This window comes from Mesocricetus auratus, unplaced genomic scaffold (genome assembly GCF_017639785.1).
Source record: "Mesocricetus auratus isolate SY011 unplaced genomic scaffold, BCM_Maur_2.0 Super-Scaffold_100676, whole genome shotgun sequence".
Taxonomy (NCBI): domain Eukaryota; kingdom Metazoa; phylum Chordata; class Mammalia; order Rodentia; family Cricetidae; genus Mesocricetus; species Mesocricetus auratus.
Genome location: NW_024429266.1, coordinates 180,360,296 through 180,383,877, shown reverse-complemented (window position 1 = coordinate 180,383,877; position 23,582 = coordinate 180,360,296). Strand labels below are relative to the sequence as shown.

General features: G+C 46.1%; 1 protein-coding gene and 1 pseudogene across 1 annotated transcript in view; both read left to right on the top strand.

Annotated features, from left to right (window-relative positions):
- B4galnt3 (beta-1,4-N-acetyl-galactosaminyltransferase 3) overlaps window positions 1–23,582 on the top strand; it is a 105,696-nt gene that overhangs the window by 9,546 nt on the left and 72,568 nt on the right. The window lies entirely within an intron of this gene.
- Window positions 20,324–23,544, top strand: LOC121136961 (annotated as a pseudogene).

The window sequence follows — 23,582 nt, the reverse complement described above, 5'->3', positions numbered from 1 at the left end:
CCTCCAGCTACCTCCAATTTATACCTTTTTTTTTTTTTTTTTTTTGTTTTTTTGTTTTTCGAGACAGGGTTTCTCTGTATTGTTTTGGAGGCTGTCCTGGAACTCGCTCTGTAGACCAGGCTGGCATCGAACTCACAGAGATCCGCCTGCCTCTGCCTCCCGAGTGCTGGGATTAAAGGCGTGCGCCACCAACGCCCGGCTAATTTATACCATTTTAACAGTCTGTGGTTCTTACAAGTCACTTAATCTAATCAAGGCATAAAAGAAATCAATAAAAGTGCCATTGTATACATAGGAGCATTTAAAAATTGGCTCTGATCCTCTACTCTGACCAAGAGATCATTGCAAAGAAACTGCAAAATAAGTAAATAAAGTCCAATAAGCTGGTTGGCAATACCGCTAGTCACAATCCAGGCACTAGCCAGCAAGGTCACAACCTCTAAGTGTTGAGAGGACACTGAGAGTGACAGATCATGGGAGTGAAGATCTGTGTCTGCCCGTGGCTAAGAGATCCACAAAGTCACAAATATCAGGTCCCTCCCTTTATGAACAGCTGAGAAAATAACCCAGGGAAGAGCCTTTGCTTGCTTCTTCCTTCCTTCCTTCCTTCCTTCCTTCCTTCCTTCCTTCCTTCCTTCCTTCCTTCTTTCTTTTTTTTAAGATTTATTTATTTTATGTGTATGAGTACTCTGTACATGTATGCCTCCACTCTAGAAGGAGGCATCAGGTCTCATTATGGATGGTAATGAGCCACCATGGGGTTCCTGGGAATTGAACTCAGGTCCTCTGGAAGAGCAGCCAGTGCTCTTAACCGCTGAGCCATCTCTCCAGCCCCTTCCTACAATTTCTTATCCTTTTATCATTTTTGGTTTGTTTTCTGAGATAGTCTCCCCATATAGCTCAGGCTGATCTTGAACCTGTGTTCATCTTCTGAATGTTGAGATTATAGGTTTGTATCATCAATTTACCTCTATCTTCTGAGTGTTGAGATTACAGGTTTGCATCATTATATCCAGCTTCTTTTTTTCCATTTTTCTTTTCATTAAGAGGAAAAGGCTCTCACTATATAACCTGGGCTGGCCTTAAAATCACAGAGATCCTCCTGCCTCTCCTCTGCTGCCTGAGTGCTGGGATTAAAGGAATGTGGCACCATACTTGGCTTCCATTTGTTTTAGAACATGCCTTTGTGCCACTTACGCTGTGTCCTGTAGCATGAATTCTAATTGTTCTTAATAATAAAAACTCAGAGTCAGATATTGGGGTTAAAGCTGAAGATCAGAGAAGCAAAGCAGCCAGCCACCAGAGAGTTCTTACCTCTACCAATGCTCAGACCAAAGGGGCGATCCTGTCCTCAGGCTGCTTCAGACTAACTGCTGCTCAGATTACATCTCTTGTCTCTTCTAGTTGACCAAGTTTGACCTAAGTATGCCAAGTGTGATACCCTCAGGCAGATATACATGCAGGCAGAGCATCAATGCACATAAAATAAAAATGAAGGAGGAAGGAAGAAGAGAGGAGAGGGGGAGTTACAGAACGGGAATAGAGAAAGAACTTCCAAGAGATTTTCTATATAAGCACCTAGGAAATTGAATAATGTGTGTTTTTTTATTTTCAATTTGCAAATCTTGAATGGTAAGGGAGATGATTCATTTGAAAGCTTCAGGGAAAATGTCTATGGAACATTTACTTTTTTTGTGGAGAGCTGAATGGAATAAAGCCTTGATAGTTCCTGGAAAAATGTGGAATTTGAAGACAAGTCAGGGTTTTAATCCCAGTTCTGTTACTCACCAATTTAAGACCTCATGCAAAAAAAAAAAAAAAAACCTAATTATTCTTTTCCAAGTCTCAGATGCCTCATCTGGGTCAGAGGTCATGGTGCTTGGTGTAGAGCTTTCTTCTTGCAGTGAGACTAATGAGTCTACCACATGCAGGTGCCTAATTAAAGGAATTAAGTACTCAGTGAATGTTGGCTCCCATGCTTCCGCCTTGAAGTTTCCAGACTTCGAGAATGGAGAATACCCAAGCAGGCATGGGTGAATAGCTTGTATCACTTGACTGGTCCTTTGGCCAAACACTTCTTCAGGTTAGCCTATGACAAATCTGTGCCCAGCTCCAAGCATTTGCTAGGCCACCCCTGCTCAGCACGACTGAACGCATTCTCTAGCCACTCTTTACCTTCAGGATGCTCAGCATTGAGTCTGTCTTTCCATCCCTGCTGTAGGCAATGCTTGCATCGAGTTGGGAGGTCGGTCAATTAATTGCCAGAGACTCCTGAGAGACTGAGTACTCACAGTAGATGGAATACAGCAGCCTGTCATCATGCTGCATGCTCTGGGGGTGCATGTTGAGGATGGAAAGCACTGGAAGCCAGGGACATGCACAGTAATCTTAAACTTTAGCATGATAGCACACGCCTTTAATCCCACCACAAGCAGAGGCAGGTGGATCTTTATGAGTTCAAGGCCAGCCTGATCTATGTAAAGTGAATTTCAGCCAGCCAAGGCTACAAGGTGAGACCCTGTCTCAAACACTGAAATAAAATAAAAATAACTTAAATCTTAGCTATGACTTGCTATGGATGAGAGATTAGATAAAATCAATTTATTTTAAATGATTAAAAGCAAAGGCAAATACAATTTTTGAAGGAACTGTATTAATTCCTTGACACTATGACAAAATACTTGTAGAAAGCAACTTAAGGAAGTACGGTGTCTTACATTGGCTGTCAGCTTGACGCAACCTGGGGAGAGGGACCCTCAATTCAGGAATTGCTTCTATTGGCTTCCAGCAGCCATGTCTGTGGGGAACTTTCTTGCTTCATGATTGAAGTAGGAGGTAGTGTCATCCCTAGATGGTGAGCCTGGGCTGTGTAAGAAAGGCAGATAGGTAAACCAGAGGAGACAAGCCAGCAAGCAGGGTTCCTCCATGGTCTCTGCCTCCAGGTTCCTCCCTTGGCTTGCCTTCCCTGCATGATGGACTGTGACCTGTTGTTTTTAGCCATAGCGTTTATCTCAACAGCAAAGTGACTAACACAGGAAGGAAGGGTTTATGTTGGCTAATAATTTGGGAAAGGCATGGTGACATGGACCTGGTCACTTCGTGTCCCCATTCAAGAAACACTGAGAGATGAGCATAGATTCTCCACTTGCTGTCCCCTTTTCATTCATTCTGGGACAGCAGCCCATGAGAGGGGGCCACCCATAGTTATTTGGGCCTTTTCTCCTCTGTCCAAACTTTCTGGAAACACTTTCATACAGGTATGTGTCCATGGTGACTTTAAATCCAGTCAAGTTGACCTTGAAGATTAACCATTAAAATGAGGCAATAAATTCAAACTAAAACCATGTAAAAATTTGAAGGCTTTAGCTTCATCCCCTTTGGGAGTAGGCTTGGGCCTCTTCCATGTCACTTAGGAGCTGAGGGGACAGTATCTTTTTTTTTAATACCTGGTTATAGTCCTGAAGACGCAATTGTCTAACTCTTAGTGGTGGCCATTGTACCCAGGTCTCTGGCTGAGGTCATCTCTAATGTGGTTTCAATACATGTAGTTGCCTTGAAGATTAAAGATCTCTCTCCTGGCCATTGATGGGTCTCAGATTGGCAGAGGGAGTGGGGACTCCTTCCAGAACCAGCACTTGTTCTCAGTCCTTGGGTCTCCTTCCTTCCCATTTTGGCGGAGTGGGAAGAGGGAGATGGAGATGGGAGAACAGCCCAGTGAGTGGCTTTCAGCAGTAGCAGTGAAGATCATACCAGGGAGGAAAACGGAGGGCAAGAAGCCAAGAGGGAGAATTTTGTTCTTTTTTTTTTTTTTTTTTTTGGTTTTTCGAGACAGGGTTTCTCTGTGGCTTTGGAGGCTGTCCTGGAACTCGCTCTGTAGACCAGGCTGGCCTCGAACTCACAGAGATCCACCTGTCTCTGCCTCCCGAGTGCTGGGATTAAAGGCGTGGACCACCAACGCCCGGCTTTGTTCTTTTTTTCTAGTGACTTTTTTGCCTGTAAGTTTTATTTGATTCTACTTCAATAATTTTAGATCCCTTAAAAATGCTATATTCATTGTATACTTTTGACAATTGTAAATAACTTTATAATCTAATATTGTTGATTGCCTCCCAAACTAAGGGACCTGTATCTGCTTGCTGCCCTGATCGTCATACCTCAAAAACGAAAATCCACTCATTTGTATTTCAATTCATCAAACATTTATTGAGTTTTTGTATGTTCCAAGAAGTAGGACAACTCTATCGTTGTCCACCCCAACCCCAGACAGAGTATCACTATGTACCCCTGGCTGTTCTGTAACTCGACATGTAGACCAGACTGGCCTTGAACTCACAGAGATCTCTGCCTGCCTCTGCCCCCATCATGCCTGGCTACATCTCTGTCTTAAAATAGCTAGCTGTGCGCCGGGCGTTGGTGGCGTACGCCTTTAATCCCAGCACTCAGGAGGCAGAGGCAGGCGGATCTCTGTGAGTTTGAGGCCAGCCTGGTCTATAAAGTGAGTTCTAGGACAGCCTCCAAAGCTACAGAACTGTCTCGAAAAACCAAAAAAAAAAAAAAAAAAAAAAAAAAAAAGCTAGCTGTGTGGCATGAACCTTTAATCCCAGCACTCAATGGGCAGAGGCATGTGGATCTCTGTGAGTTCCAGGTCAGCTAGGGTGACATAATCAGACCCTGTCTAGAATGAATGAATGAACGAACAAATGACCTCCTCAACCCCAAACCACCCTGCAGTTACTGTACTTGATTCCAAGGGTAGGTAGTGAGTGTCTAGGCAAAAACGGAGCCAGATGTGATAGTTTGGTGGCAGAGATGATGTTGTAAAGGAGAGAGAATGGGAAGCTACGGGTTTCAGACTTGATTCTCTGGCTCCATTCTGTCGTGATCCTTGTTACTAAGGGATGCTGTGTCTATCAGTCCAGGATCTCAAAAGGGTTCCTGAGAGAAGAAAGTGCTTTACTTCTCCTGTCTTCTCTGGGATTTGGGTACTGCACTAGTCCTGGAGAACAATGCTAAGGGACCAGAAGACAAATCAGCATGCAGCTGATATTTCCTGGGCAGTTGTGAAATGCCAGACAGTGTCTTTGGCATTGGGGGCATAGTACGGCTCATGGAATTCAGGGGTGGCCCAAAGTGACTTCGTGGAGGTGGGGGGGGGCTTCTGAAAGCAGGTAAGGTCTTAGTGGTTCAGGATATGATCAAGCATCCGATGGCTATCAAGGAAAAAGAGGGGCTGGAGAGACAGCTCAGCGCTTAAGAGCACCGGCTGCTTCTCAAGGACCCAGGTTCAATTCCCAGCACCCACATGGCAGCTCACAACTGTCTGTAACTTCAGTTCCAGGGGATCTGACACCTTCACACAGACAAAATACCAATGCACATGAAATAAAAATAAAAAATTTTATAAAGTACCCAGAAAGAGATATACATATGCTAATTTTTAAAAGAAAATAGAAAAAGAGAAAACAAAGTGGTGTCTCTTTTCTCCACTTCCTGATGTCCTTGAAGCTTTACCCTTTTACTTCCTGGCAGGAAAAGCCAGCTGCTGCCTCTGAGCTCTTTACTCAAGGTTATTCTGGGCTTGGAGAGAGCCCCATAGTAGTGTAAGCCTGGATCCCAAAACAAGTGCGGGTGGGGTTGGGTCCTTCCTCTCCTACTGAAAGCCTGGCTGGAATTAACCTCTGCTCCCCATTCCCTCACAGCGTTTTCTTCATACCTCCATTAGTGCACTTATCAAAGTCTGCTTGCATCAGGGTTATTTCTGTCTGGGTTTGTCTTCCCCCAAGAGATTGTGATTTCTAGAGTGCTGGACTCAGGCGATCCCCCCCCCCCCATTTAGCTCCCTGGTACAGAGATTTTTAACACTTTGTGCAGCATTGTGTATACCTGTAAGAATCTCATGGAGAATCGGTAGCCCCTTTCTCCACAAGCTTGTTCACCCCTTAAACACTCCTCATACTATCCTGGGGAGTTACTTAGTCCCCTGATCCCTGTCCTGGAATCCCAAGGCAGTAATTTCCGAAGTGTTTCACCTCGTGCTCTGGTAAGCTTTCAGGGTCTGACTGATGGGGACTCTCTGCCAGTTAAACCCCTTTAGTTGCAGAGGTTGGGTACCAGGTGGTATCTAGGAAACCAGAAAGAGCGCCTCTGCACAGGGGCATATGGACGGATGCACCCACCAGAGGGCTGTGGCTGTCCCAAGCCTTGGGCAGCCTACTCTTACATGTTTGCAATTGTTCCCTCTGGGCTCTGTTGTTATTTCACCCCTTGCTTTTCAAGTTCTGCCCACCCTTTGATCTCCTGTCTTCAGCCTTCAGAATCAGCTGACCTACCCTCCTTGGAACTTGGTTGCAGTTAAGTTATGTGAAGCTTGTCATCTGGGTCTGTCTCCTGAATTGACAGCCTGAGAGACTCCCGAGTGTCTCATTAGGGCATTGCGCTGTAAGCATTTGTGGAGCTCCTGAAGAGTTAGGTAGGTGGTCACCTTCCTTAGATTTGAGCTGGCATAGCTCTTGCTTCCTCTGAGGTTGTCATGACGCCCCCCATACCACCTGCTGTTATTGTGTAATAGTTCCCACCTCGCAGAGAGACGTGTAACTCAAGCTGGCCTTTAAACTCACTGTATAGATGAGGATGGCCTTAAGTTCTGATCCTTCCACGCCTGCTTCCCAAGTACTGGGATTACAAGCATGTGCCACCCAGAGCTTTGAGCACGGTAGGCTAGTACTCTGGCAATTCAGCTGCATCTCCAGGCTTCTTGGGGGGGTTTAAATCCTCCGTGTCTCTCTTGATTGGTTTCAAGGCATTGTCTCTAACATATCATAAGGATACCTGCCCTCCAGCCCCCAAACCTTAGAGATTTAAGTTTTTAAGATGACTAGTATCTGTGTTTTTTTTTTTTTGTTTGTTTGTTTGTTTTTGGTTTTTCGAGACAGGGTTTCTCTGTGGCTTTGGAGGCTGTCCTGGAACTCACTCTGTAGACCAGGCTGGCCTCGAACTCACAGAGATCCGCCTGCCTCTGCCTCCCGAGTGCTGGGATTAAAGGCGTGTGCCACCAACGCCCGGCAGTATCTGTGTTTTTATTCTAGACACAGTAGAACATGAAATCCTTTGACTGAGCCTCTATGCAATCTGAGCCTCTTTCAACACGGTTCACCAAGTCATTGCTACCATTGATCTGAGTTACTCTTTAAAATGGATTCTGTTTGCCCAACTTCAGGACTTTACCAGTGAAGATTTTAAGGCCTAGAGAATTTTAATTAACTTGTGCAGATAGCAGAACTGGGCTCCAAACTCCTGATATGTTTTTTTCACTCCTGCCAATTACCAGTAATCATTCTGACCGCTCTTTCTTCCTCCTCCCTGTAAGTCAACAGTTCTCAACCTGTGGGTCGTGACCCCTTTGGGGGCCGAATGACCCTTTTACCAGAATCTCTGCAAATCACCGGAAAACACAGATATTTATATTACAATTCACAAAGTAGCAAAATTACAGTCATGAAGTATCAATGAAATAATTTTATGGTTTGGTGGGGGGATCACCACAACATGAGAAAATGTATTAAAGGGTTGCAGTGTTAAGAAGGCTGAGAACCTCTGCCCTGAGTGATATTTTATTTTCTTGGTGCTGGGGATGGAGCTCAGTACATCATGCACGCCAGGCAAGTAAGTATTGTACCATTGAGCAACACCCTCGGTCTCTGTTTATCTTTTCTTACCAGTGAGGCAGCTGGAGTCGCTGCCACTTAGTTGCGGCTGGATCATGTTTCCAGCTCAACTGCTGTTAGTGGTGATTTGTGGCTTTTCTGAAAATTCTCTTATGACACCTGCTTTGATATTAGTGGTTGAGGGTAGCCTACAAAGACATTGTTGTTGATGTTGGATTCTCACATTGCAAGGGGCAGGTCAAGACTTGAAGTTCTTCATCTGACAGATTCCTTTGCTGTAGGCTCCCATCCTGAGAACAGAGCCCATTCAGTGTCAAACTCCTCCCCGCCTCCTCCTTTGTCATTGTCTCCTCCTCCTTTGAAAGTTTTTAAAATCATTATTTATTTGTGTGTGTGTGTGTGAGAGAGAGAGAGAGAGGGAGAGAGAATGTGTCTGAGAGAGAGAGAATGTATCTGAGAGAGAGAGAGGGAGAGAGAGAGAATGTATCTGAGAGAGAGAGGGAGAGAGAGAATGTATCTGAGAGAGAGAGGGAAAGAGAGAATGTATCTGAGAGAGAGAGAGGGAAAGAGAGAGAATGTATCTGAGAGAGAGAGGGAGAGAGAGAGGGAGAGAGAATGTATCTGAGAGAGAGAGAGAATGTATCTGAGAGAGAGAGAGGGAGAGAGAGAGAGGGAGAGAGAATGTGTCTGAGAGAGGGAGAGAGAATGTGTCTGAGAGAGGGAGAGAGAGAGGGAGAGAGAGAGAGGGAGAGAGAGGGAAAGAGAAAGAGAGGGAGAGGGAGAGAGAGAGAATGTATCTGAGAGAGAGAGGGAGAGAGAGAATGTATCTGAGAGAGAGGGGGGGAGAGAGAGAATGTATCTGAGAGAGAGGGAGAGAGAGAATGTATCTGAGAGAGGGAGAGAGAGAGAGGGAGAGAGAATGTATCTGAGAGAGAGAGAGGGAGAGAGAGAGAGGGAGAGAGAATGTGTCTGAGAGAGAGAGGGAGAGAGAATGTGTCTGAGAGAGAGAGAATGTGTCTGAGAGAGAGAGGGAGAGAGAATGTGTCTGAGAGAGAGAGAGAGAGAAATGTGTCTGAGAGAGAGAGAATGTGTCTGAGAGAGAGAGGGGGAGAGAGAGAATGTGTCTGAGAGAGAGGGAGAGAGAGAATGTGTCTGAGAGAGAGAGAGAGAGAATGTGTCTGAGAGAGGGAGAGGGAGAGAGAGAGGGAGAGAGAGAATGTGTCTGAGAGAGAGAGAGAGAGAGAGGGAGAGAGAGAATGTGTCTGAGAGAGAGGGAGAGAGAGAATGTGTCTGAGAGAGAGAGAGGGAGAGAGAGAGGGAGAGAGAGAATGTGTCTGAGAGAGAGGGAGAGAGAGAGGGAGAGAGAGAATGTGTCTGAGAGAGGGAGAGAGAGAATGTGTCTGAGAGAGAGAGGGGGAGAGAGAATGTGTCTGAATGTGTATTCATGTGCCATAGCGCACATGTTGAGGTAGACGGCAACCTATGGGAGTTGGTTCTTTCTACCACGTAGGTCCTGCTGAACCATGTCACTGGCTCCTAAAGTGAACCTTTAATGGCTGCTGTGTGCTTTTACCACATGTAATTGCAGCAGATCCTGGAGTCTGTTTCAAGCAGTAATAAGAGGGACTTATATTCAGAACTAACTTGAAAAACAAAAAAGAAGGAAAAGAAAAAAGGTCCTGGCCTGGTAGTATATACCTGTTATCCCAGCTACTAGGGAAGCTAAGGCAGAAGAATTGCAAGTTCAAGGCTTGCACTGGGCACTAAATGAATTCAAGGCCAGTCTGGGTAACTTAAGGAGAACCTGTACCAAAATAAAACCTAAAAAGAATTTAAAAAAAAAAAAAAAGAAGAAGGAGAAGAGGCTGTGGCTATAGTTCAATGATAAAATACTTGCTTGGCATCATGTTTGAGGCCCTAGTCTCCCTCCTGGTACTGCCCCCCCTCAAAAAGAAAAAAGAAAAAGTGGGGGGAGGCGGCAAAAAGAAATCACGTTAATCTTTTCTCTTTCGGCACATAGTAGCACTGGGCATCACGGGATAGGTTTTCAGTCTTGTTCTGATCTGAACTGGCTGTACGTCTTTCAGTAAGTCAGTCCTGCTCTTTGCTGTCTGGGGCTCAGTCTTTGTCTGACTATGGTCCTGCTCTTATCTAACTCTGACATTGTCCTTAGAGAAAAGGTATTTGTCTCAGCTTTCAGTACCCTAGTTGAATGTGGCCAGAAAAAGATTAGCAAAAAAGGAGACTAGGGAAGATGCCTGGGTTCAGTCCTGGCTCCTTACGACCACTCTCTCTGTCTTGCTCTAGTGAGATGGAAGGCTGGGCCTTCTCCTGTCCATCCCTGAGACAGCTGCTGTCTTCCTCCTCCCCTTTTCCCACTGGGAAAGGAAGGGTTGATCCCATAGGTGGGGGCTCTGAGGGTGATGATGTGGGGGTGTGTGACTTGGGGGGCGTTTCCATAGGTTCTGGCCACCACTGTCATCAGTCTCAGAGCCCTCCCCTAGTCCTTTGAGCTATAGACTGGACTGGGCCCTACCCTAGGCCTTGCCCTCCTGTCCTCTAGCCTGCTGGGCACCGTCACACAAATGCTGCTGTGTGCTCAGCTCAGGAGTGGGAAGGCTTCTGTTCAGGGACTGGCTGAGGAATTGCCCACTAATTTTGGCAGTTCTTGCCACAAGCCTGACCAGATCAACAGAAGTGGGGGAATAAGAAGTAGGAGTTAGTGAGTCATGGGTGCAGCCACGGGGAAGAAGCCCTTGGCAGAGGTGCCCATCCAGGAGGCCAATTTCCCTTGCAACTCATGGGGAGTAGTAGTTCTGGATTCTTCCTGCCAGGCTTGCTCACTTAGGTGGCTGTTCTGATGAGCCTCCCTGTGGTGGTCTATTTGACGATAATAACAATCCCGCTGCAGTGGGTGAAACCCTGGCACTCTCAAAAAGTTCAGCAAGATGCTTTCCCCTTGGTTACAGTGCCTGGGCTCAAAATAGGGCTGAGTGTAACACCCTGTACAGATGTGGCAAAAGAGCGTCAAACTCCAGATGATCAGCTTTTCCTGGTGACGATGGTGGAAGGGCAGGAGGTTGTTTTCTGTGCCTTTTCCTAACCCCCTGTTGTCCTGGGGCAGGGCAGACAAGCTCCCAGTCATTACCTCACCGCAGGCTGGCTCTGTTTGCCAGAGCAGAGAGGAGGAACTGCCTGGGTGGAGAGCTCCAGGCTAATTTTAGACTTGGAGACTCCCAGGCAGCTGGTGGGGACAACTGGGGTCTGTCTCCTAGCAGGGAGACACATGGCTTTACAGGTCTGCTTAGGGGGCCACATTCCTGCCTCAGCCTCTGCTGCAGAGAAAGCCTGAGGTAGCTTCCTGTGTTCTAAAGGTGGGACCCAGGAACCGTTGCTTTCTCCAATTTTCTTTTTACTTCTCTTAAGATATTTCCAGCCTTCTCATGTTGTGGCTTTGGAGACTGGAAACTACTCATACAGCACCTCAAAGCATGGGTCTTGAGACTCCAAAAGCAGGCAGGAGGGGATACGAGAGTACATATCCAGGCTCCCACTCATTACCTACCTGAGTATCTAATTTTGTATTTTTCAATCTTTTCCCTATTGACATATATAGTAAAGGGGGGGGTAGATTTGACTCATGCATAGGGATAAAGAGATGAGGGTCTCCTTGCTCCTGCTCCTCCAGGTCCTGGGATTGACTGCATGAACCTTTGCTGCCAGCCATCTTGCTCTAGTCTTTCAGGTGTATTTCTTTGCAAAAGTAATTGAAAATTTGAGGAAGTAGTCGGGTTGGAGAAAGTGGTCTGGTTAGGTAAGGAGGAGAAACCTAAAGGGAAAAAGCATAAGAAAATTAGCAGGCAGGGTGCTGAGGGCTAGGCAGAGTCGAAAATAATAAGATTCCACTTATATGTGCTTGACATGTGATCTCGATGACCCCGTGGGGGGCAGAAACCTTTCTATTCCCAGTTTACAGAGGACAAAAGCGAAGTCCACAAAGGTCCCTCACCTTGCTAACCGCCTGTGCAGTCAGCTGTGACGGCGGACGGAAATGAGCTGGCAGCGTGGGTTGGCGGCGAGCGTTGTGGGTGGAAGGGAGGAGAATCCCTCACCTCTCTCAGCTTGTTTCTCAGCTTGAAAATCTTGTCAATAATCTCTTAAAAGTTATTCCTGGCTTCAGAAATGGTGACAAGGAAGTAGAGTGTAGTGCGGACTGTTTAAAGGGTTGGATTCAGCGTCCATGAAACTCCAAAGGCAAAGAAGTAACTGCATATTGAGGCAGCTGTGCCAGTTTGTCTGCCTGACAAGACGCATGAAGAGAAATTATTGTGAGAGAAGAAAGTGATGCATAAAAGGTTGGACCTACATAAAGGCAGCGCCTTGGAGAATAAGTGAAGAGAAAACAAAAGCAGATATACTTGTGTATGCTTTTGCATAACTAAAATGAATGACAGTGGTGTTACAAGAGATTGAGAGGGGGAACTGGAGACATTTTATTAGTGTAAAGGTATAATTACAAAATTCAATATTGTTTAAAAATGGATGTTGGATTCATTGTAAATATATTTTGCAAATAGTAGGACACCACTAAGTGTAAGGAAAGAAGTATAAGCTAGATGTGGTGACACAGGCCTAGATGCCAGCACTTAAGAGGCGTTGCTGTAAGTTTGAAGCCAGCCAGGTCTACATAGCGAGACCCTGTCTCAATCCAAAAAAAAAAAAAAAGGTACAGATATGGCTCAGTCGGTAACTGTCCTCTGCACAAGCATGAGGGCATGAGTTCTGGTCCTCGGCACCCATGTGTACACCCCAGCACTGTGGAGATGGAGGCGGGGAGGCCGCTGGAGCTCATTAGCTAGCCAGCATAGTTGACTCATTTAGTGAGAGACCGTGCCTCAAAAAGTAAGGAAGATAACTGATTTCACTTTCTGGGCTCTAATGGAACAGTTGAAATTGCAAAAAGGGGACTGGGAGTAGTGGCACCGATTCTAGTTGTAGTCTGAGATAGGAGGCTCATGGGTTTATGTCTAATCTTGGTTACCTCGTGAGTTTCAGGTTAATAAAATCCTGGCTTAATAAAAAGAAAAAGAAAGAAAGAAGGAAAAAGAAAAAACTGTATAGCTATATAGAATGAAGAAAATAAACCACTCTAATATCAACTAAAGCAGAAATAGCTGCATTAATTTCAGATAGAGCAGATTGCCAGGTAAAGAAACTTATCAAAGGTAAAGAGGAACATTATATAGTGCCAAAGGATCAAGGATTCTAAGAAGATTTAACAGTCCTTAAGGATTACTATATGCTTACTAGTGGTGTCAAAATACATAAATCAGAAGCAAAGAGAAATGAATGAGTCTATTGTTACAGTTGGAGACTTAACCTCCCTTTCAGAAATGTATCTGTCCAGCAGGCGGAAAATCAGTGAAGCGCCATCAATTGGATATAGTTGACAGCTGTAGACTGTATCATCCAGAAAAAACACAATCCATATTCCTCTGAGATTCACAAGGAGTATTCAGCAAGATAAACATTCTGGGCTATAAAGAACACCTTAACAATTTGAGAGATATCTGATAGTTACTCTTGGGCCATATAGAATTAAACTGGAAACTAGTAACAGAAAGATAACTGGAAGATTTGCAAATATGCTGAGATTAAAAGATAGACTTCCAAAATTACACATGGATCAAAGAAGAAATGTCAGGAAAATTTCTAAAGGATTTTTTTTTTTTTTGGTTTTTCGAGACAGGGTTTCTCTGTGGCTTTTTGGAGGCTGTCCTGAAACTAGCTCTTGTAGACCAGGCTGGTCTTAAACTCACAGAGATCCACCTGCCTCTGCCTCCCAAGTGCTGGGATTAAAGGTGTGCATCACTACCACCTGGCTCAAAGTATTTTGAACAAAATAAAAATGAAAATATAGCTCACCAAAATTTCTGGGATGTAGCAAAATTTCTGGTGATGTAGAAATTCACAGCACCAAATGTGTAGATAAGAGAGATCTGTGCAGAAAAGAGTAACGAAGATCAAGTCCCAAGTAAGCAGAAGGACACTGGAGCAGGAGGACACTGGAGCAGGAGGACACTGGATCAGGGGGACACTGGATCAGGGGGACACTGGAGCAGGGGGACACTGGAGCAGGGGGACACTGGAGCAGGGGGACACTGGAGCAGGGGGATACTGGAGCAGGGGGACACTGGAGCAGGGGGACACTGGAGCAGGGGGACACTGGAGCAGGGGGACACTGGAGCAGGGGGACACTGGAGCAGGGGACACTGGAGCAGAAGGGACACTAGGGATGGGAGTAGAAGTCAGTGAAACAACACAGGAAGTTCAGAGAAAATCAGCAAATCCAAAGGTTGGCCCTGAAAATGTCAACAGAGTAGGTAAGTTTCCAACTCAGGCTCATTATGAAAAAAGAGAGATGACAAATTGCTAATATTCAGAATAAAAAAGGGTTGAATAGTATGACCTAATGACATTAAGAGGGCACCAAAAGAGGCCTGGGGATATGACTCAGTGCCTGCTGTGCCAGCAGGAGGACCTGAATAGGGGAATGCCAGCTCCCACATAATATCTGGGTATGATAGCACGAATCTATAAACTCCAGTGGGGGAGGAGTAACAAACATGTGGATCACTAGCAAGTGCTCTTAGTAGCTGAGCCATCTCTCAACTACCATCTTATTTTTCAACAACAACAACAAAAAAGATATTGAGTCAATAACCTAGAACAAGAAATGCCAGCCCCAGGTTGGTGGTAAATACTACCGGATGTTTAAAGACATTGGGTCAGTAATTTAAAAGATATTGAGTCAATAACCTAGAACAAGAAATGCCTGCCCCAGGTTGGTGATAAATACTACCAGATCTTTAAAAGACCTTGAGTCAATGTCAGGCGGTTATGGTGCACATCTTTAATCCTAGCACTCGGGAGGCGGAGGCAGGCGGATCTCTGTGAGTTTGAGACCAGCCTGGTCTGCAAAGTTACAGAGAAACCCTGTCTTGAAAAACTAAAAAGACATTGAGAATAATCTAAAGACATTGAGTCAATCACCTGGACAGGAAGCACCAGCCCCGGGTTGCTGATAGATATGCCAGGCATTTAAGGACAACACCGATAATCATCCACATTTTCTTCCAGAAAGCAGACACAGAGGAACACTCTTCATCTCTTCCTGTGGGGCCATCATCACACCAGTTTCTAAACCAAGACAACACAAAACCACAAGTGAGGAGAAAAATCTAGACTTCTACAACTTGATCCAGAGTATAAAAACTCTGCAGCTACCATCACACCTAGCAGTGCAAAGCAAAAAGGTTTCTCACTTGCAGCAGGAACTTTCTTTCTTTCTTTCTTTCTTTCTTTCTTTCTTTCTTTCTTTCTTTCTTTCTTTCTTTCTTTCTTTCTTTCTTTTTGTTTTTGGTTTTTTGAGACAGGGTTTCTCTGTGGCTTTGGAGGCTGTCCTGGAACTCACTTTGTAGACCAGGCTGGCCTCGAACTCACAGAGATCCACCTGCCTCTGCCTCCCGAGTGCTGGGATTAAAGGCGTGGGCCACCACCGCCTGGCGCAGCAGGAACTTTAAAGCATTGAAACCCCCTTCCCTAGCCCTTTGTCCTAGAAATCCTAGAAATAAAAATATAATGGCTGGCAAAGAAGAAATAGCTGTTCGTTGTTCACAATTCAATGATAACTGATATAGGATGTCTGAAAGACTTCCAGAAACTACTAAGGTTAGTAAGGTTACAGAACACAAAGTCAATCACAACCCACTTACTCCCGCCCCCTTTTTGAGAGAGGTTTGCTGGCCTTGCTATGTAGATCAGGTTGGCCTCATCTCCCAAGTGCTGGTTTTAAAGGTGTGCGTCAACATGATCAGCTGTAGTTTTCTTAATATTTAAACAAAGGGAATTTGAGACTGAAAATAATGTACATTAAGGTTTACATTATCACTCATCTATAATGAAATATTTAAATATAAATACAAAAACCTATATGAGGAAAGAACCTAAATATAAAGACTATGATAAAAGAAGTAAATTGATTTTCTATGTTTATAGATAAGCCAGTGTCACTCCTTTCCTTGGGTCTCCTATTCAGCCATAAAAAATCTTGCCTGTTTATCTTTATAATGGCCATGCTAACTTGAAATCTGTGTGTGTGTGTGTGTTTTATTGAGGATAGAATCTATGGCCTGGTTCATGCTAGATAAGTGCTTTATCCCTGAGATGTATGCTCACCCCTGTCTTCTTTTTATTTTTAGTCAGGGCATCACTAAATTGCCCAGGCAGGCCTTCAACTTGTGGATCCTTTTAGCCCACCGAGTGTGTAACTGGGATTCTAGGCCTATGCCATCAGACCCAGCAGAGTCTCAATACCTTCTTACCCAAGTCACTGTAAAGAGCTTAGCCTTCTGTCTTTCCTCTTTTATTCTTATGCTTGTATTTTATGTGTGTGGGTGTTTTGACTGCATGTATGTCTGTGCACCGCTTGCATGCTTGGTGCCTCTGGAGGCCAGAAGAGCGTGTCAGATCCTCTGAACTGCAGACAGTTGTGAACCAACACCTGTGGGTGCTGAGAATCAAACCCAGGTCCTCTGGAAGGAAAAGCCCTGCTCTTAACCTCTGAGCCACCTCTCAAGCTGACGCTGGTGTTGCTGAGGAGGTGTAGAGTTTGACTGTGGCTGCAGAGGCTCTGGTGCAGCAGTGACTGCGGCTGCTGTTGAAGGTGCTGCTGCTGTAACTAGTACAGCTGTTGACTTTCGCTAACACCTAAGCAGACTGACTGTAGGTAAACACTTGACAAACATACCATAGTCACACACTAGCATGTGTGACCATGGTTTAAGCCATCATGGCCAGTACTCCAGTATAATTGCTGTGCCTTGAGATAATTTTCTGAGATAAGTGTTTCTCCATGTTAGAGACTCCGGGTAGTACTAGAAGCAGGGACATTGGGAAAGGAGTATACAGGACCCGCAGAGAAACAAGGGATAAGAACCCTAGAGTGGAATCCATGGGATCTGAGGGCAGTGATGGGAGAGTTGGTGGATGGGCAGGCTGAGTCTGCTGCTGGAGTGTTCTGTCTTTTGGGCAGCAATTCCTGATGAGAGCAGTAACAGGTGAACATCCAGAGTCTTCTCATGATGGGAGCCATGTGAAAAGCTCTTGACATTTTTGACATAGGAACTAGAAAATCAGTGGATGAAAAGGTCACCTAGCCTTTTGGTTGGCTTCTGGCTCTGCCAGAAGTGTCATACTGGGCATAACTAGTCTTGGTAGGACACCCTTTATGACTCTTTGTCTAGGAGACTTTATTTTTCCCTTATAGGTTAAGTAAACAAAGGCTGAGAAACATGACTTGCCTCAGGATCCACATTCACAATAAATGCATTCTACCTGGCTTCAGAACCCTAATTGTTTTGTGTGTTAATTTTCTTCCTCGAGATGGTTTGTATTGGAGCTCACCTGAGGAAGGCATGTCTACTGCTCTACTGCTCTTTTGAAGTTTCTCATTTCCTTCTGGAACTCTCCTATTTTTTTTCCTATTCCTCAATCTCTTCGACTTTGTTTTGTTATTTTTGAGACAGGGTTTCATGTAGCCTAGGCTGGCTTCCAATTTGCTACAAAGTCAAGGATGACCTTGAATTTCTGATTTTCCTGCTTCTACTTCGAGTACTGGGATTAGAGATGTGTGGCAAATGTGTTTGGTTTATGTAGTGCTGGGGTCACTACATGCTAAACCAGAATTCTGTCAGCCGAGCTTTATCTTTTTTTTTTTTTTTTTTTTTTTTGGTTTTTCGAGACAGGGTTTCTCTGTGGCTTTGGAGGCTGTCCTGGAACTCGCTTGGTAGTCCAGGCTGGTCTCGAACTCACAGCGATCCGCCTGCCTCTGCCTCCCGAGTGCTGGGATTAAAGGCGTGCGCCACCAACGCCCGACCGAGCTTTATCTTTATCCTGGCCTTTTGTTGCTTTATGTCGTTGTTTGTTTTGAGACAGGATCTCACTCTGTAGCCTGGCTTGGAACTCTTGCTGTATCCAGGTTGTCCTCATGTTTGCAGTAATCCTTTAGCCTCAGCCTGCAGAGTGCTGGGATTACAGGTCTGAGCCACCACTCCTGGCTCATCCTGACTTTTTAAAGTAAAATTTAATGTAGTTGACCAATGCCCTGTTTTCCAAATGCACCTGCTGAGGTAAGACAGTTAAAGGTCTTACTGTAAGCCTCTACAAGTAGTGGTGAGTTTTGGTACCTGTGAGCTTGCTTCTATTTTTGGCTCAAGGTGATCTACTGGGATTCCAGGTCCATGCTCAGGGCCATTGGGCACAGCTGTGCAGGTTGTATTCAACATGGATGTCCCTCCTCCCCAGGGATGAGAACTGCAATTCTGTGTGCCAAATTGCATGACTGCACCAAAGCCCAGGGGCCTTCTGGGTAGGTGGCCTTGACTGTTTTGGAGTAGCTCAGGGTTGTCTTGCTCCTGCATGGCACTCTTCTCATATTCAGAGATGGCATCTCTGTGACATAATGGGGATCTTCCACTCACTGCCTCACCTTCCCAAGAGTGACGGATGGCTGAGCCTGACAACGTGAATTTGGTTCCACATGCTGGAAGGAGCAGCCAACTGCTACAGCTGTCCTCTAGCCTGCACACACCCCTGGTACATCTCCCTCCCCACCCCAATGATAATAAATAAAAATGTAAAATCTAAATGAATGAGTAGGGAACAGGTGCTGCTTGGCCTCAGCCCCTTCTTTTATGGCTTTACAGGCACTGTGTTTTCACTTTGCCCTGCTTCCCAAGAGCAAGTAGAGGTTGGTAGTTTTGTGTAAAGTTGGCCAAGTGTTAAATACTGCTCCAGATTCTCTAAAGCCCCGTGAGTTCTAAGGAGTTGTAGCTTCTAAATTAAGGTTATGCTCTCTAGCAGCTATATAAACTTTCAAGAGAAGCACTTTTATTCTCCCGGGGCCTGGCATGGTGGTGCACACTTTTAATCCCAGCACTCTGAGGCAGAGGCAGGTGGATCTCTGTGAGTTCAAGGCCAGCCTGGTCTACAAAGTGAGTTCAAGGACAGCCAAAGCTGTTACACAGAGAAACCTTGTCTTAAAACAAACAAACAAACAAAAAAGGTGGGGAACAATAGGTGATGACCCCCTATATTGCCTGTAGCCTCCGTGTGTGTACCCAGACATATTTACACAGGCATATACACCCCCACACACACACACGTACTCACACCTTATCCTCCCTTCTCTTGTCAAAGATGCACAAACGCTCCATGAGCAGGCTTAATTGCAAGGTTTGTGGAAGAAGGCAAATCTAAGATTTTGACAACTTGTGCCGCATATGGTGATTCCTACCCTGTCTTTTAAATGAATCAGGGCTTCCTATAAAAGCACTAGTATTAGGAGTGTGAGAGGGGATGCATGAATTGACCAGGACAAAAGGCAGTAGTAGGAGTATGTGCATTAGGTGTGGACACTCAGCATATCTACCAAAGTGATCCCATTATTCGCGCTACCCAGTTGATGGATGGTCAGTGGTTGCTTTGAATTCCTTTGCTGCCCATTCCTGAATCCTCAGGCCTTCAAACCAACCCGAAGTAATGCCTGGGCCTTAGTGGGCCTTCAAGACAGTTCTGCGTTGTCAGGGTAACATCTCTTTTCAGGGGTCAGTGTCCACACTATGGTGCTGGGTAGGGACTTAGAACTTAGTCTTGGATGAAACTGAATGTTAAGGCTGGCTCTCTACTGGGAGGAGTGTTCCTTAATAAGTTACGTAAGCTAGGAAGCTTAATTTTCTTCATCCTTAATAGGGATGCTAATATTTGAAGGTCAGTTGTGAAGAGGATGTGCAGATATGATTATTTCCATACCTCATCAAGAAAGCATCATCTGAGCCGGGCGTTGGTGGCGCACACCTTTAATCCCAGCACTCGGGAGGCAGAGGCAGGCGGATCGCTGTGAGTTCGAGATCAGCCTGGACTACCAAGCGAGTTCCAGGACAGCCTCCAAAGCCACAGAGAAACCCTGTCTCGAAAAACCAAAAAAAAAAAAAAAAAAAAAAAAAAAAAAAGAAAGCATCATCTGTCTACATGTGGGATTGAACCCACCCTCTTGTTTATGTCTAGAGAGTGTCCTGCCATTGAGCTATTCCTTCCTTACCTTGCCTCTTATGCAAAATCTTAGAGAAGTTTGGATGGGAGAACTGTGGACTGAGGGTTGCCCAGTGACATGACTCACTAGGTTCCAAAAATTGTTGGTGCCCATGTAGCTGCTAGTGAACTACCAAGGGAGTCTGGGAAATTCTAATTCAGCAGCTCTGGGTGGGTGGGACCCAGGAAGCATAATTACCAACCGAATTCTGATGATCTTGACTGACAGGTGAATTTGGGAGCCATCCTGTTCTGTCAGGGGCAGAACTGGCCTCTTCTGCCATCACTGCCTTATCACTTAGAGCAGTAGTTCTCAACCTTCCTAATTCAGTGACCCTGAGAACAGTTCCTCGTGCTTTTGTGGCCTCCCCAATCATAAAATAATTTTGTTGTTACTTCATAACTGTAATTTTGTATCATTAGCTATCTGATGTATAGGTTATCTGATATGGGACCCCTTCATGACCCATAGGTTGAGAACCACTCACTGAGAATACACTGCAGACAACATGGTCTTTCTGGCAGCTGGGAAGACCCCACCCTTTGGGGACCTGTTCCATGCCCTAGGTGGGATCCAGGTCCCCCTCAGGCTAAGAGCAAAAGGTAGAGGAGACTACACCTGGGCCTCTTGTTGGGCTTCACAGTAAATGGAATAGGTGTGGATTGGTTTCCTGACCAGGATGGGGAGGCCTGCTACAGGCTGATTAGATTGTCCATCCCATTCCCTAGGACACAGACCCAGTAGCTGGCTGACCTGTGTGTGCCACCTCTTGACAAGGCTTTCTATGTCCTAAGCTGAGCGCCAGCTCCTCTGTCCTCTAGGTGCTCTGACTTGGTGCTGCTGTCACTGATGAGCCCTCTTCTGCCTGGCAGCCATGTTTAGCTCTTCATTATTACACACTCGGGGGCCTCCCTCGGGAGTAAACTATTTGATTGCAGACAGAGGTAACATTCCTGGTATCACATCATAAACGATAAGGACATGGATGACAGGGAGACAGTGCTGAGAGACCCTGGGAGAAGTGTGTTGGCACGCACCTGTCATTTCAGGACTTGGGAGACTGATGCAGGAGGATCTGTGTGAGTTTAAGGCCAGCCTGGTCTACATATTGAGTTTCAGGCCAGTGAGGCCCTGTCTCAAAGACAGGCAAGCATGAACATATGAAAAGAAAGGAAACAGGTAAGGAGAAAAGAAAGTATGAAGACTGAGCAAGAGAGGGGCCAAGAAGGGTATATGTAAGGCAAGTGAAATCAAATTTGGATGGAGGCCTGGGGAATGTGGCTTAGTAGTAGATTGTTTGCCTCCAATGTGCAAGGCTCTAGGTGACATCCTCAGCATAAGGGTGGGGGTGACAATGAGGATGTAGATGATCCTTGCCATTGTTTTATGGTGACTGTGACATGACATCCTTGATCACCCTGTTTATGAGGTGCAGTCTTTCAAAAGAGGCATTCAGTCAGGAAGTTTTGGGCTTGCCTTCCCAGCAGTGAGATCTCTGGGACTGTGGGGCGTGTGCACATGACTCACCTGACCACAAGACTTCCCTAGTTTTCAGCCCTGAACACCTACCTGTTCCTTCTCACTTAAACACCTACCATGACTTAGCAGCTGAGCCCTAACAACCGCCCTGCCTTCTGCATTCTCCGCCACCAGGCAAGGACTGCCATTTGTACCTCTTCTCTCTGGCCACCTCCTCCCTCTTTACTGCTGTGTTTCCTAGGAGCCAGAGTCCTCTGCGATCAGCTGACAAATCCTCCATGGGCTTTCGTACAAAGCCCTTTTCCTCTCTGTGTCTCAGATTTCTGACCTATAAGATGAACCTCGGGCTAACTGCTGGTCGTGTGGAGTTGTGAATGAGGCCTTTGGGGAAGTGTTTCTTGTCGGGTAAAAGATGCCATGGTGAGATCCACACAGTCCCTTCTCTCTCTCTCTCATTCTACCTGCCCTCCTGCCCCAAGTCCTGTTTCTTCCCTCTGACTATTTGCAGTACAGATAAGAAAGACATGTAGTCTACGAACCCCTGAAGACCTCACTTTCATCATCCATCGATCTCTTACAATCTCCTACCCCATCAGAAAGTGCGGAACACGGCCTCCCATCCTTGGAGAAGCACACATGTAACACATGTTTGGGGAAAAAGATTTTTCAGGCTGGGGTGTAGCACTTGTGTAGATGTTCAAGGTCCTGAGTTCTGTCTGCAGCACCACAGAAAGAGAAAAGAAAACCTAACATTATAGAGTTTAAGTCAGATCTAAAAGTTGATTATTTCTACCGGGTAATGGTGGTACACACCTTTAATCCCAGAACTCAGGAGACAGAGGAAGGCTGATCTCTGTGAGTTCCAGGCCAGCCTGGTCTACAGAATAAGTTCTAAGACAGTCAGGGCTACACAGAGAAACCCTGTTTTGGAAACCAACAAGAAGTCACTTATCTTGCACACTGAGCAGTTGTGGCTGACAATTCTGCATAGGAACTGTTGCTGTGGTGGCTGAAGGCCTCTGCTGGTCTGGACAGAGCAGCAGGCTTGGCTATGCAGCTGGGCATGGAGCCCCAGGTGGTGCTGGGTGTAGTGAAGAGCCTGCAGGCCCTGGGTGAGGTGACTGAGGCTGAGCATTGTTCCAAGTGCTGGGAGCTGACTGCTGAGGGTGAGGGGATTGCCCAGGAGGGCAGCCATGAGGCCCATGTGTCAAGGGCCTGGTGCAGAGTGAGCTCATGTCCAACAAGTGGATCCAAGAAGACAAGAGTGCATCAGAGGGGCCCTGGGTGTTCCAAGCGGCGGGTAGTGTAGAGGATGAGGTACAGATCCATTGCAGCTGGCCCAGGCAGGCCAGGCTGAGAGGCTGGCTGAAAAGGAAAGAAATGAGCTCAGAAAGAGGAAGCTGCTGCCTGAAGTGAGCCTGAAAACCTATGGGTGAGCAAAGACAGGACCTTCAGCACAAGTGTGTCCAAGCAGGAGGCAGAGCTAGGGCAGAGATGATCTCCAGTGGCTCCTGAAGGGACCAGCCTTTCAGGCCCTACAACTGTGGTGTGGCCCAGACAGTGGCCACCTTCTCCTCTGCTCATGGTCCTCTCCCAGTTCTCACAGATCTTCTGGAGATGAGATTCTCTGAGATGCCTGCACACAACTTCATCGAGAGCTCCTGGAACTTGGATGAGCTCTTCCAGCCTCAGCAGCACCCAGCAAGTGACCAACATGACTCATTCTTCCTGCGAGATCTGGCTGAGGCCCTGCAGCTCCCAAGGGACTATGTCCAGCAGGTAAATGGACCCAGTCTCATGGCAGCTATGCCCCACAGGACCGCAAGTTTATCTGGAAGCTAGATGAGGCCCAGCTCTCACCACAGAAGTGAGCGCCTGTACCCTCTGCTGCTTAGCCCAGAAGAAACCCTTCACACCAGCAAGCACTTCTCCACTGATTGTGTGCTCCAGAATGAGATGCTAGACACCACATACCTGGCCAAGTTGCACCAGATCGAGGGGGGTGACAGCCAACCACAGACTCACCCTGGGTCACCTCATGGGCGTGCTGAGGGAGTTTTTCACTATGCCGGGAATCACCCAATTGTGCTTCAAGCCAGCCTACCACCCCTACACAGAGCCCAACAAGGAAGTGTTCAGCTACCACCAAGCCTAAAGAATTGGGTAGAAGTTGGCAACTCTGGGTTCCTTTGCCCTGAGATGCTCCTGCCCATGGGGTTCCCCGAGGTTGTGTTTGTATTGGTTAAATGATCCTGCTGCTCACTGAGGGACAGAGGGAGGAGAGGTGG